Source organism: Sus scrofa, chromosome 12 (genome assembly GCF_054392235.1).
Source record: "Sus scrofa isolate SSC_HxYL_T2T_F1_AM1 chromosome 12, Sscrofa_HxYL_maternal_Yorkshire_Landrace_v2.0, whole genome shotgun sequence".
Taxonomy (NCBI): Eukaryota; Metazoa; Chordata; class Mammalia; order Artiodactyla; family Suidae; genus Sus; species Sus scrofa.
Window position 1 is genome coordinate 39,268,373 of NC_139394.1, and position 15,430 is coordinate 39,283,802.

Consider the following 15,430-nt stretch of genomic DNA (forward strand, 5'->3'; position numbering starts at 1 on the left):
TGTACCTACACCCAGATGGACATTAATCCCTAACCCCCTGTGGCTCAGTTTATGGGAAGAAAAGGGCAAAGAAACCATGAGACTTACAGGACATTCCCACCCCAAGACCCTACTGGACAAGGACTGATATAGGTACTTGAACAAGGCCAACAGGAGGAAAAAAACACATCTTTCTGGACCCCATGTTGGTAACCCCCCTCATCTTTAAGGCATAAAAATCCCTATAGGACAATAAAGAAGGGGGCTCTTCTCCCCTCTCCCAGCAACCCTGGGAGTGGTTTGCTTTCCTTTTTTTCGGTCTTTTTGTCTTTTCTAGGGCTGCACCCACAGCATATGGAGGTTCCCAGGCTAGGGGTCCAATCGGAGCTGTAGCCACCGGCCTATACCACAGCCACAGCAATGGCAGACCCAAGCCGCGTCTGCGACCTACACCACAGCTCACGGCAACACCAGGTCCTTAACCCACTGAGCGAAGCCAGGGATCGAACCCGAAACCTCATGGTTCCTAGTCGGATTCGTTAACCACTGAGCCACAATGGGAACTCCTGCTTTCCTTTAATAAAGACTTTGCTTGCTTGCTGCCTGTGTGTTCACGGAGTTCATTCTTCGACTGCCGTGAACAAGAACCCAGATTCGGGTATCATCTTTCCGGTCTCAATGAGACCCTGCAATTATCCTTGAAAGCGATTCTCACTCCTATCTACAGTGAACTGATGAAATAAGATGTATGCTTCAAGGCAGTACAAGAACAGTAACCTTTTGTTCCTACTACCTGCCCTTTGTTGTAAAACTATACATCCCCGTTCTCTCCTTGCCTCCTCGGAGCAGTTCTCTCAGGGTTACTTGAGGTGCTGCCTCTGGGGCTTAAGTCCTCATTCTGCCCCAAATACACCTTAACTCTCAAGTTAACAACGACCATTTTCTCCCCAGTAGATGAATGCAGTAGATGTCTAACTGGTCCTCAAACTTGCCACCTCACCCCTCCCCACAGATATAATCTCCACGTAGCATTTAGAGTGACCTTAAAATGCACAGCTGCTGAAGTCACTCTCCTTCAATAGCTGCCCACTACCCTTGGCTCTCTGGCCACCAGGCTGTGGCCACACTCTGGCTTCTTTCACTCCTCTGTGCTCAGCTCCTATTAAACCCTAGGCCGACTGTCGCATGTTCTGTTTCCTTAGCTTAGACTGAGATACAGAGAAAGAAACCACCCTAGAGGACAGGAAGGGACATCTGCCTACATTTGTGGGGAGATAGTGACTTCAATGACTTGCGAGTTGAAAAAACGAAGCTATAACTTTGTTTCAATAATCTTTGAGCTGCCCTGACACTGACATGTGAAAAAGCACAAATCATGTGGCCCATAAATCCAGTCAGAAAACAAATACAGGGGAGGAGTTCCCATCGTGGCTCAGCAGAGATGAATCTGACTTGTAGCCATGAGGATGCAGGTTCAATCCCTGGCCTCACTCAGTGGGTTAAGGATCTGGCGTTGCCGTGAGCTGTGGTGTGTGTAGGTCAAAGATGCAGCCTGGATCTGGCATTGCTGTGGCTGTGGGCAGTGGCTACAGCTCTGATTCGACCCCTAGACTGGGAACTTCCCCATGCCACACTGGCGGCCATAAAAAGCAAAAAACAAAACAAACAACGACCAAAAAAACCCCCACCAAACTGCATCAGACAAATTCTCCCTCATTTCAGGGAAAAATCACAGCTTACACCAAATGTGGATCAGGATAAAACACCTACTACACAGGTTAAAAAGTACTGTGCGACCTAAACATGAAAGAGGAAAATACAGAAAGGCAGCCCCGTGGGTGGCAAATGTTCACACACATTCTGCCACAACAACAGGAGAAGCCACTCAGACAGCATCCCCTCCCCTTATTCCTCCAGAGGAAGAAAACAGTCATCCATGGCAAATGGCAGTTACAGGAGCAATACCAAGAGCTGTTTTCGTGGATGTTGAGGACTCTACACAGAAGCTACAGAAATAACTCCTAAAACCAGTCTTGACTTTAACCCCACAACCTCTGCTGGGTCCCTGGCAGCTGCACACTTTTTACCAATGGCGACATTTTCCCACATTCCTCTCATTTCAGAAACAGCATACAAAAGATTTTCAAACTGTTGTTACTGAACCAAACTTGGATTCACTTGTTCAAGCTCAATAAAGCCAATCTACTGACACGGGGTTGCTGTGCAAGTACAGCATTTATCACAGGGCGGCCAGCAAGGAGTTAGGGCCTTTTAAGCACTGGCTACCTGGAATCCTTGCTTGGCGCCCTGAAATACACGCTGCCCTTTCCTTCACCACAACCCTGAGTCAATAGACCAGTTTTACTGGGCGTGAAGAAGCAGGCCCAAAAATTGGCGCAAGTACAATTTTGATTCCCATGTTGGGACAGAACCTGCAACCTTGGCATCATCAGCATCAGAAGGCTCCAGAGGGGTCCCCCTAGGTTTACACTGTCATTTCATATACAACTTTAAAAAATTCTAAATACTCCTTTTTTTTTTTTTTCTTTTTTAAGGGCTGCACCCCTGATATATGGACATTCCCAGGCTAGGGGTTGAACTGAAGCTACAGCTGCTGGCCTATACCACAGCCACAGCAACACAGGATCCCAGCCCTGTCTGTGGCCTACACCACAGCTCACAGCAATGCCGGATCCTTAACCCACTGTGAGCAAGGCCAGGGATGGAACCTGAATCCTCATGGATACTAGTTGGGTTTGTTACCACTGAGCTACAACAGAACTCCCTGAATACTCTTGAGGGGTTTTTGTTTGTTTGTTTGTTTGTCTGTTTGCCATTTCTTGGGCCGATCCCGCGGCATACAGTTTCCCAGGCTAGGGGTCTAATCAGAGCTGTAGCTGCCAGCCTACGCCAGAGCCACAGCAACGCAGGATGCGAGCAGCGTCTGCGACCTACACCACAGCTCACGGCAATGCCAGTTCCTTAACCCACTGAGCAAGGGCAGGGATCGACCCTCAACCTCATGGTCCCTAGTCGGATTCGTCAACCACTGCGCCACGACGGGAACTCCTTTTTTTTTTTTTTTTAATCTTTAAGAAAGGAAGACTTGGAGTTCTCGTTGTGGCGCAGTGGTTAACGAATCCGACTAGGAACCATGAGGTTGCGGGTTCGGTCCCTGCCCTTGCTCAGTGGGTTAAGGACCCGGCGTTGCCGTGAACTGTGGTGTAGGTTACAGACGCAGCTCGGATCCCGTGTTGCTGTGGCTCTGGCATAGGCCGGTGGCTACAGCTCCAATTCAACCCCTAGCCTGGGAACCTCCATATGCCACGGGAGCGGCCCAAGAAATAGCAAAAAGACAAAAAAAAAAAAAAAGAAAGGAAGACTTAAAGTTCTTAGTTAACCTGTTGTGACTGATGGACAATAAGAAGTTCTTGCCTTTCTGCTTTTTTTTTTTTCAGAGTTGCACCTGGGAAGTTTCTGGTTGTCAGGTCCAATCGGAGCTGCATCAGCTGGCCTACACAACAGCCACAGCAATACCAGATCCAAGCTGCACCTGCGACCTGGTGCAGCTGCGGCAATGCTGGATCCTTAACCCCTTATCAAGGCCAGGGATCAAACCTGCATCCTCATGGATACTAGTCCAGTTCTTAACCACAAGGAGAACTCCACTTTCCTGTTTCTAAAACCACTGTCCAGACTAATTTAAGACAAAAGCATGCTGGGGCACAGCAAATTAGTTTTCTACTCTTAAATATGATGTGCAGTATCTGTTGGTGAGATTATTTTTTAATTTTAACCTTCTAGGATCCCAAATTGTTTTTTTTCTTTTTTGGGATGGCTGCATATGCAGCATATGGAAGCTTCCAGGCTAGGAGTCTAATCAGGGCTACAGCTGCTGGCCTACACCACAGCCACAGCAATGTGGGTGGGATCCAAGCCATGTCTGTGACCTACACCACAGCTCACAGCAACGCTGGATCCTTAACCCATTGAGCAAGGCCAGGGATCAAACCTTCGTTGTCATAGATACTAGTTGGGTTCATTAACCACTGGGCCACGACGGGAACTCTGAGACTCTGCTGGTTACAAACATGTGTGAATGAGAAGGGCGTATAATGGGCTCACTTGGGCAATATTTTTTTTTTCCCAAATAACATATCCAGGCCAATTTTAAATGTGTAACGAAAAGGTTTATTTCGAAACAATTCTCTCCATTAAAAAAGAAATTGAGGGGAGTTCCTGCTGTGGTACCGAGTTCCTGCTGTGGAAGCAGTGGTTTGATCTTCAGCCCAGTCCACTTGTTTATAGATCCAGTATCGCTGCTGCTATGGTATAAGACCTGTCTCGAATTCAATGCCCGGGGAGCGGCAGAAAAAAAAAATTAGGAGTAAAGTAACAAAAATTGTAGTTTTCTGGTATTTTGGTGTTTTTGGAGGAGGACAGATGATTCAAAGGTAATTTTGTACATTTTTGTGCTGAAAAATTTTTTTTTTTTTTTTTGTCTTTTGTTGTTGTTGTTGTTGCTATTTCTTGGGCCGCTCCCGCGGCATATGGAGGTTCCCAGGCTAGGGGTTGAATTGGAGCTGTAGCCACCGGCCTACGCCAGAGCCACAGCAACGCGGGATCCGAGCCGAGTCTGCAACCTACACCACAGCTCACGGCAACGCCGGATCGTTAACCCACTGAGCAAGGGCAGGGACCGAACCCGCAACCTCATGGTTCCTAGTCGGATTCGTTAACCACTGCGCCACGACGGGAACTCCCTGTGCTGAAATTTTTTAACTTTAGACTATATCATCTTTATTTTTTAATTATCTTTTTGGCCACCCCCCCCCCCTCGGCAGATGGAGTTCCCCGGCCAGGGATCGGATCCAAGCCACAGTTACAACCATGCCACAACTGCCACAACACCAGATCCTTAGCCACTGCATGGGGCTGGGGATCAAACCTGAATCCCAAAGCTCCACAGATGCCTGGGAGTCCATTGTCCCACAGCAGGAGCTTCTTGTCCTATCTTTTAAATATCAGCAGGTAGATTTTGACTTCAATTTTTTTTTCTGTTTTTCTTTTTGGTCAAGCCTGCAGCATGCAGAAATCCCCAGGCCAGGAACAGAACCCACACCACAGCAGTGGCCTGAGCCACAGACAGCAGAGATAATGCCAGTCCCTTAACCTGATGAGCCACTAGGGAACTCCTAGACTTTATTTTTTTAAAAAAACTTCTTACCAGGTGGCTACACCCTCTACCAACACAAACCCATTACTTAAATGTGGTTTCTCTTGTTTACCGAGGAGGAAGAAAAAAAAAAGAAAAGGGGTCCCTGCCTTGGTGCAGTAGGTTAAGAATCTGACTGCAGTAGCTTGGGTTGCTGTGGAGATGCAGGTTTGATCCCCAGTCAGCCCAGTGGATTAAAAACATCTGGCTGGGATTCACTCCATGGCCAGGGAACTTCCACATGCCTCTGGTGCAGCCATAAAAAGCAACCAAAAAATCAAAACAATTTCTACAGTACTACCATTTCTACAGTACTTTAACATATCCCAGCCCATCTACCAAACTCGTTTTTGTTTGGTTTTTGTGGTTTTCTTTTTCTTTTTTTTTTCTTTTGCTTCTTTTCTTCAGAAGTTCTCAGGCCAGGGACCAAACCCACACCACAGCAGTGACATGTAAGAACAACCGGATCCATAACCCACCAAGCCACCAGGGAACTCCTATCTATTAAACCTTTTACATGGATCGCCTGGGTTTTTTCGTGTGTTTGTTTTTTCACTTTTGGCCGCCCCATGGCACATGGAGCTCCCCAGCCAGGGATCAGATCCGAGACGCGGTCAAGACCTAAGCCTAAACTGTGGCTCCACTGACGATCCTGTTGCACCACAGTGGGAGCCCTGGAGTCCCCTGTTTTAATCTTGGGACCTACATTTCCTTTTTCTTTTTCGGGCTGCACCTGCTGCATGTGGAGGTGCCCGGGCTAGGGGTGGAATACGAGCTGCAGCCACAGCAACGCCACACAAAACAGGAAATAACCGTAAGAGATGGAGGAGATGGAAGCATAACATACACTCTAGAAACCTAAAGTATGCATAACCCAAATTCCCTGACAGCACAGTGGGTTCAGGATCCAGGATAATTAGAAATATGACGAAAAAAGGAATTCTAGTAGTGGCTCCGTGGTAACAAACCCGACCAGGATCCATGAAGACGAGGGTTTGTTTCCAGGCCTCCATCACAGGCCGGCAGCTACAGCTCCGATTCTACCCCTAGCTTGGGAACGTCCATGTCCGCAGGCGCGACGCTAAGAATACAAACAAAAATATGGCAAAAACAAAATAAAAATAAAGTCTATATTCTACCGTAATAAAAAATGATGTAAGTACCCGTCATGGCTCAGCAGTAACAAATCTGACACGCAACAGTGAGGACACGGGCTTGATCACCAGGCTCGGATCCAATGTTGCTGTGGCGTAGCAGGCCAGCAGCTACAGCTCAGACTTAACCCCTAGCCTGAGAACCTCCATATGCTGAGGTTCCTGCCCTAAAAAGACACAAAAATAAAACTCAGCTGAGCCAAGAAATATTTTAGAAGATTCAAAAACACACATGAAAAAACTCACTTTTCCAAGTATCAAGAGAAAAGGAAAAACACCCCAAACACAAAAAGCTAGAGACTCCTTGTCTTATAAAGCTCAAAATAAAATACAGGCTGAAACTAAAGAGAAACAGCAAGAAATTCAAAGAACTTTGCACAAACCTAGATGCCAAGAGGATTAACCTTGAGCATAACACAGGAAGGAAAATAACACTACCACAGACAACACAAGATACATCACAAAACCACTCAGACGGTGTTCTCTCCCTCTGCCTCTCTCAACCAGAGAGAGGAGAACGATCATCAAGGGCAAGTGGCAGCTGCACAGGCAACACCAAGAGCCGGCTTCACGCTCAGGAGAGAACACTGCGTCTCCTCCTCGTGGTTTCGGGTGCTCTACACGTTCAGAGAAACTTCTCCAGTCACAGACTATAGAAATGATCCCTGAAAGTATAGTCTTAGCCACACAGACCCAGCCGAGGCCGGGTCCGGGCCAGCCCTCCACTTTGCACTGAGGGCGAGACACTCCCTCCCCACCCCCCCCCCCCCCGTTACTGCCTCTGCTGGGAAAACGAGAAATCGCTTATGCGATACAATCCCTCAAACGCTAGCACTTGCCCACTCCTTTCAACATTCAACCAGAACTGAAGACAGCAGTTTTTAAAACAACCACACCTAATTACCATATTACCGCCTGACAGCCAATGACAACCTGCATCTTTCAACTTCCGGAAGCATTCAGGCCACTGATCTGCTAAATCCCGCCTCGCCTCTGCCAGCTCTAAAGGAAAGGGCGGGCCTTGGCCTTTGCTAGTGACTGACTATCTCGCTGATTCCAGGGATTAGCACATTTTAGAGGTTACATTCAAGGCTGTCCTTTTCAAACTCTGGGAAGAGGTCACTGGGACTGAGGCAAGGAGGGGGACTGGGTGGCTTAGAACCAGCCCTGGAAAACAGCCCCTTTTGGTTCTGTACCATGACTGGACTACCTGCTCACACGTTCTGACTTTTTTTTGGGGGGGGGGGGGACTTTCTGGCTTTTTAAGGGCAGAAGGTGTGGCACATGCAAGTTCCCAGGCTAGGAGTCAAATCGAAGGTACAGCTGCCGGGCTACACCACAGCCACAGCAAGACCAGACAGGGCCACATCTGGGACCTACAACCACAGTTCATGGCAACGCTGGATCTTAACCCACTGAGTGAGGCCAGGGATTGAATCCTCATCCTCAAGGATACTAGTTGGGTTCTTAACCCACTGAGCCACAAAGGGAATTCCTCAAAGTTCACTCTTGAATGACTGATCTTCCTGGTTTCTCTGTTTCAAAGGAAGCCTACCCATTTACTTCTGGCAAAAGTTAGTCCCAGCTTCTCCTCAAAGAGCACACTTTATACCTAAGGGAAACGTAACTGTTTAAGTCACTTAACTTTCTGTTGTCAAAATGCTTCTGCTCGGAGTTCTCCTTGTGGCTCAGGAGGTTAAGAACCTGACTAGTATCCATGACGATGTGGGTTCAATCAGTGGCCTCGCTCAGTGGGTTAAGGATCTGGTGTTCCCACAAGCTGTGGTGCAGTTCACACCTGCAGCTTGGATCTGGCATTGCTGTGGCTGTGGTGTAGGCCGGCAGCTACAGCTCTGATCTGATCCCTAGCCTGAGAACTTCCATATGCCAAGGGTGCGGCTGTAAAAAGGCAAAATATAAATTTTTAAAAAAAGACACCAAAAAAATGCTTCTGCCCTACATCTTCCAGGATGCCAGAAAGCACAGTGCTATGGGGACATACACCTGGGTTTCTGAATCATCCACATTTTTTAATTGCATCACTGTAACATGACTAATATGCCTATCAGGTCCATCTCATCAAACCACTTCCAATAGAATCTCTTAGTGCTCGGAATTAAATTCCCTGAGAGAAAAGGACAGTGTTGGGGCAATCTGGCCAGGTCCGAGAACAGCTCGTGATGTCTTGCAGTTATAAGGTGCCTTCCAGGCACCTTCATCCAAGGGCCCCTTGTCTCTGGTCTGAGTCCTTGTTATTTAAGATCTTTCCATTCTCTGTTCCTCCAACCTTCCTGAGGACTCCCACCTCACCATCCATGCCACCCCGTGGCCTCCTAGAAAATGAGCAGATTCTCGGCTCCTTTCACTTCTTCAGAATCCATGTGTATTGGGGTGGAAGTGGGGGTGGGGGAGGCAAAACAGAGAAGGGAGTCAAAAGGTACAAAGTTCAGTTATAAATGTCACAGGAAAGTACAGCATGGCAACTATAATGAATAATACTGTGCTGCACTTCAAAAGATAACAAGAGAGTAATCTTAAAAGTTCCAACAACAAGAAAAAAATTGGAGTTCCCGTCGTGGCTCAGCGGTTAACGAACCCAACTATCATCCTTGAAGACGGGGGTTCGATCCCCAGCGTCGCTCGGTGGGTTAAGGATCCGGCGTTGCTGTGAGTTGTGGTGCAGGTCGCAGATGGGGCTCAGATCCAGCGTTGCTGTGGCTGTGGCATAGAGTGCAGCTACAGTTTTGATTGGACACCTAGGGTGGGACCCTCCATATACCGTGGGTGTGGCCCTAAAAAAAAAAAAAAGAGGGAGTTCCCGTCATGGCGCAGTGGTTAACGAATCCGACTAGGAACCATGAGGTTGCGGGTTCGGTCCCTGCCCTTGCTCAGTGGGTTAACGATCCGGCGTTGCCGTGAGCTGTGGTGTAGGTTGCAGACGCGGCTCGGATCCCGAGTTGCTGTGGCTCTGGCGTAGGCCGGTGGCTACAGCTCCGATTCAACCCCTAGCCTGGGAACCTCCATATGCCGAGGGAGCGGCCCAAGAAATAGCAACAACAACAAAAGACAAATAGACAAAAAAAAAAAAAAAAAAAAAAGAAAAAAGAAAAAAAATTTGTGTAACTATGTAAAGTGATAAATGTAAACTAGACTTGGTGTGGTGATCATTTTTCAAGAGGTATGAATATGGAATCATTGTGTGTACAACTGAAAGATTGTCTTTTTGCCTTTTCTAGGGCCGTTCCCATGGCATATGGAGGTTCCCAGGCTAGGGGTCCAATCGGAGCTGTTGCTGCCAGCCTACACCACAGCCACAGCAGCTGGGATCTGAGCCGGGCCTGTGATCTATACCACAGCTCACGGCAATGCCGAATCCTTAACCCACTGAGCGAGGCCAGGGATCGAACCCAAAACCCCATGGCTCCTAGTTGGATTCCTTAACCACTGCGTCATGATGGGAACTCCTCAAATATTCTTACAATCTAAAACATTCATAATCAAAAGCTTAAAATAATTAGCACAAAGACAAGTAAATATCCTTGATGAGATGAATAAAAAAGTTGGGGAGTTCCTGCTGTGGCACAGGTCAAGGATCTTGAGATCACAGCTGTGGCTGGGATTGGACCCCTGGACTGCGAAATTTCCATATGCTAGGGGTTCAGCCAGGAAAAAATAACAAGTTGTAACCTAAAGTCAAATAAATATCCTAGAGTGGTATAAAATGATGGAAGAAAAGGTGAGATTAACATAGATGACTTCAAGGATTAGTGCAGGAGATTCAAAATTTGACTAATAGAACCTATGAGCCTAAGAGTTAATGCAGGAAATTCAAGACGACTAAACAGAACCTAGGAGTGTAAAGTAAATAGTAAAAGAGAAATTACTCCCATAAACTAAAACTAAGTAAAAAAAAGACGAAGAACCAGAACCCCAAGTCAAAAACAATCTCCCAAAATACTAAAAGTCTTAAGAATTGAAGAACACAGTATTACCAAAGTTCATTATTGCCATAAACTACCTTTAAACGCATCAGGTTGTAAATGAAACCACTCAGACGGTGTTCACTCCCTCTGCCTCTCTCAACCAGAGAGAGGAGAACGATCATCAAGGGCAAGTGGCAGCTGCACAGGCAACACCAAGAGCCGGCTTCACGCTCAGGAGAGAACACTGCGTCTCCTCCTCGTGGTTTCGGGTGCTCTACACGTTCAGAGAAACTTCTCCAGTCACAGACTATAGAAATGATCCCTGAAAGTATAGTCTTAGCCACACAGACCCAGCCGAGGCCGGGTCTGGGACAGCCGTGCACTTTTTACTCATGGTCACATTTCTGTCAGCTCACTTCCCTTTCCAGAAACTTTTTTTGTTTCATATACCAAACTATTCGGTGAAATGACAAAGTTCAAAACCAGTTTCGCTTTTTACCCCTAACTCTTTCAGAAACTCTTCAAAGCAGTAGCAGACTTCGTTAACATATGGCTTCCAGGCAGCTAATCACACACTGCGAGCAGAGGACTCTCCCTCGACGCTACTATTACCCCGCCCACCGCGCCCGGGGACAGCTGGGTCCAGATCCGGCGACCTCGACCCGCCGTAGGCTGAGGGAACGCTCTGCTGGCTGTGGGTCCGTGTGGATAGCCTCTGGCCTGTAGAAACTTGGAGGAATACGGTTTCCTTTGCCTTGAACCAGAGATGTCAGGCGAAGAGGAAAAGAGACAAAAGAACCGGTCTAATCTGGCTTAATAATAAAGGTACCCATAGTGGTTACGAGTGCCTTCTCCACGATTGGCATTTTAACCCCCTGTCTCACTTTATCTTCTCAACAGCTGGAGGATAAGGGTGTGATTATTTCCCTGTTCTCACAGATGTTCCTCAGGGAACCGCAGGTGGTCCTGGGTGCAGCCTGCATTGGATTGAGGTGGGGTTCCTTCTGGAAAACCAGTGTGGCTCTTCCACTGGAGGCCTATGTGCCGCCGCTGCAGCGCCGCAGCCATGTCTCTAGTAATCCCTGAGAAGTTCCAGCACATTTTGCGAGCTCTCAACACCAACATCGATGGGCGGCGGAAAAAATGCCTTTGCTATATCACTGCGATTAAGGTAAAGGAGCTGGGGGTATGAAGGAAACTTGGGTTCTTAACACCTGAGCTGTAAGCAGAAGTCCCAACCATATCACCTGGGCTACTGGGTAAAAACAATGGTCAGGGTCCACTTAAGCCCTTGCCACGTTTGCCACAAAAGGTAAGTGGTAAAAGCTAAAGAACAGTCTTAGAGGAAGCAAAGCTGTTTTCACCCAGGGATTGGGGAAAAGGTTTGATTGTCTACCAGCATTCCTTCACTAAACCGGCCTGGACCATCAGCCATCAACGTGTAAGGTCCCTGCTAGATTGGTTTTTGCCCCTTCTCCCAGGGCATCAGAAGAGCAAGCCTTCTTGTGAAATGTGTGTGTCCTGGAGATGGGATAACGGCACACTCTGAGGGAAGAGTAGAAATGCCAAGAGATTCCGAGTATGAAGAAACCAGGAGATGAGAGGGGTGTCTCTGTATCATAACAGGGGCAGTGAGCACAGGCCTAACTCACATAAGGAATTGGCCTTACAAGTATGTTTATGTTCTGTGGTGCCAGGGCTAAGCCTTTCTTGCTCACAATCCCCAAAGAACACCACGTTAAGTATTTTATGGATAGGTTGTTAATTTAAAATGGTAAATTGTAAGCTTTGCTTTATAAGAGCCATTACGTTTACTTTGAATTCTTTTCATTCTGTAATTCAGGGAGCACAACTTTCGGTCTTAAGTGGTACATGAGGAGACTGCTTCCTTCTATTGTGAAACTAGTAAGGCAGTGTACAGTACAGGCTTATTTTATTGCACTTTGCAGATAACATCTTTTTGGGGGCAACCCTGTCTTGAGCAAGTCATTTTTCCAACAGCATTTGTTCACTTGGTGTCTTCTGTCACATTTTGGTAATTCTCACAATATTTCAGACATTTTCATTGTTGTATTTGTTACAGCAACCCGTTATCACTGACTTTTGTTACTATTGCACTAAGGCTCGGATGATGGTTATTAGTATCTTTTCATTGAAAAAAAAAGAAAGAAAGAAAGAAAGAAAACCAGAGTGTCTCCCTCTGGAGGTCTAGTCTCCAATCAAATTCATTTCTGGGGCATTTCCATCGTGACTCAGTGGTTAACGAATCCGACTAGGAGCCATGAGGTTGCGGGTTCGATCCCTGGCCTTGCTCAGTGGGTTAAGGATCCGGCATTGCCGTGAGCTGCAGATGTGGCTCAGATCACGCGTTGCTGTGGCTCCGGCGTAGGCTGGCGGCTACAGCTCCGATTAGAACCCTAGCCTGGGAAACTCCATATTCGAGGGAGTGGCCCAAGAAAAGGCAAAAAGACACACACACGCACACACAAAAAATTCATTTCCAGAGGAAAGAACTAAATATGCCATCCCTCAAAGTTCAGTCTTAAATGACTCATCTTCCTGGCTTCCAAGTCTTAGAGGAAGCCTACCTATTTACTTATGGCAAAAGTTGGTCCCGGCTTCTCAAAGAACACACCTTGGAGTTCCCTTGAGGCTTACTGGGTCAAGGATCTGGTGTTGACACTGCAGTGACTAGGGTTCGATCCCTGGACTAGGAACTTCCACATACCACAGATGCGACAAAAAAAAGAAAACACCTTACACATGAGGGTGTGTAACTGTTTTTAGTCACTTTGACAGGGGTAGAGTAAGATAATCAAACAGTTCACTAAGAAATCCCACTAAGGGACTGAAGATAAAGAGGGAAACTGAGGGGGCTTTGGGAGATCACGGTATGTTAACGGTCACTCAAGAATGCAATGGGAAAATCCTAAAATATGTGGACTTGCTTCACTGGTGAAACAAAGCAAAGCTGCTTAATGGCAAAGCCAGACAGGCTTGCCTAACAGCCAAAGCAAGCAACTCATGCAACGAAATCATGCAATGAACACACGAGTCATGCCTCAAGACAATAAAACAATAGTGAGAAAAATAAGGCCATCCTGCCCCATGATGTCAACAAGTTAATGACCCCTAAGACATACTCTGCACACACGAAAATATAATAATTTAGGGAAAGGTGACATTTCAAAGTGAAAGGCCCCATTATTCTGAAGCCTGAATTAATTTCTCCATGGTGCCATGACAGTCCTGGATGGGCCATGTAGGGTCAAAACTGCCCCCTGCTCGACATCCATGAGGAATTAATGAGGGAAGACTTGAAGAAGGAGGAATAAGGCGATTTTCTCCCTCTCCCCTTTCTCTTTTACTATCACCGTTATTATAATTTTTGGCTACATCCACGGCAAGTGGAAGTTCCTGGGCCAGAAATCCAACCTGCGCTACCGCAGTGACACCTTAATTGGCTGTGCCACAGACCTTGGCCCCCTTTCTCTTGATCATCCCTGTTTTTATAACATGTATCTGCAGTCAGACCTCTTCTGAGCTGCTGGCTTATATATCCAGCTTCTATGTGACATTCCACTTAGCTGAATTACAGATGTCTCAAACTCAGGTGACCCAAACTGACTTAAAATAGTGTAAGAAATATTAATGTTTAACGGTCCATTTTCAAGAGTAAATGCTAACTTAAGACTGGGGAACTACCACCAGCTAGCTTACATGCATAGCCTGCATAATGACTTGTTGCTGACTGACAACTGTTAAGGCTCACAAATCTGGAAAGTCCTTGATAATGTCTATGTAAACCAGGAATTTGGAAAAATCCTTAGCAAACAACCCTGGGGCCACACAGCGAAGTCCTGGGTAGGAAGGGTGGAGTGACTAGGGTTTCGCACAGGCTCACTCTACTGGTGAATTCAAAACACAAGAGAGGGAATTAATGAGCGAGAAGGGAGAAGCAAAAGGCCGCCCCAGAACCGACACCTAAACTGGGAAGAAAAGAGAAAATGACAACCGGGAAGACTCTGCACCCCAAAGTTCTCAGCCAATGAGGAACCGGGGGAGGGACTTGCGGGCAGGGGAATGTGATTGCTTGTTGTAGGGGCACCGGGTGTACCTGCCCACCAGACACCCGATCTGGTGAGACCTCCACTAAGTCTCGCTTGGGCTGCACTCCGTGTCTCTGAGTCCATTCTTGGAGTTTGGGCAGGTGAGTTATTTCTCACAATAGCTTCCTTCCCAAACCTATTCCTCTTTCAAAGACACCACATTCAACCCATTTGTTCAAGTTTAAAACAAGTCATCCTACCTACTCTTTTCTCCCCCTTCTCATACCTCACAGCCTTCTGCAGCCAGAGCAACCATTTCGAAATAAAAATCTAGGCGTTCCCTTCGTGGCTCAGTGGAAATGGAGGAGGCCAGGTTTGATCCCTGGCCTCCTTCAGTGGGTTAAGGATCTGGCGTTGCCATGAGCTGTGGTATGGGTCACAGATGTGGCTTGGATCTGGTGTTGCTATGGTGTAGGCCAGAGGCTACAGCTCCCATTTGACCCCTAGCCTGGGAACCTCCATATGCCATGGGAAGCAGCCCTAGAAATGGCAAAAAGGCAAAAAGAAAAAAGAAAAAAATTTATTTTCAGAAGATCTACAGTACAAGAAATGTTAAAGGTAATTCTTCAGGCTGAAGAAGGAAACTAAAGCCTTCCTGAAAGAATGAAGAGCACCAGAAATGGTAAATACATAGGTAAATGCTAAAGATTAGTTTTTCCTCTTAATTTCTTTAAAGTATATTGTCTGTTTTAAGTAAAAATTATAAAATTATATTATGGGATTCATAACTCATGCAGATGTAAAACTGATGACATCTTTAATATAAAGGACAGGGGAAGGAGAGAAATGAGTTTACATGGTTGTATATATTATAAGGCTTAATTTATTCAAAGTGATACAATATTAACTTTTTTTCCCCCATTTTTGGCCACCCATCAGCATATGGAGCTCCCCGGCCAGGAATCAGATCCGCACCAAAGTCTCAACCTAAGCAGCAGCTGTGTAAATGCCAGATCTTTAACCCACTGTGCTGGGCAGGGATCGAAGCCACATCCCAGTGCTCCCAAGATGCCACCAATGCTTTTCACCAGAGTGGGAGCTCTGATACAA

At 46.7% G+C, this 15,430-nt stretch overlaps 1 protein-coding gene, 2 non-coding genes and 1 pseudogene across 30 annotated transcripts in view; all 4 read right to left on the reverse strand.

The window, feature by feature from the left end:
• TEX14 (testis expressed 14, intercellular bridge forming factor) overlaps positions 1-15,430 on the reverse strand; it is a 161,088-nt gene that overhangs the window by 88,557 nt on the left and 57,101 nt on the right. The gene's annotated exons all lie outside the window — the stretch shown is intronic.
• Positions 1,860-2,014, reverse strand: LOC146398187 (small nucleolar RNA U3; annotated as a pseudogene).
• Positions 6,814-7,029, reverse strand: LOC146398188 (small nucleolar RNA U3). The gene has a single exon (XR_014822115.1). It is a non-coding gene; the product is annotated as a small nucleolar RNA U3 (small nucleolar RNA).
• On the reverse strand, positions 10,394-10,609 carry LOC146398189 (small nucleolar RNA U3). The gene has a single exon (XR_014822116.1). It is a non-coding gene; the product is annotated as a small nucleolar RNA U3 (small nucleolar RNA).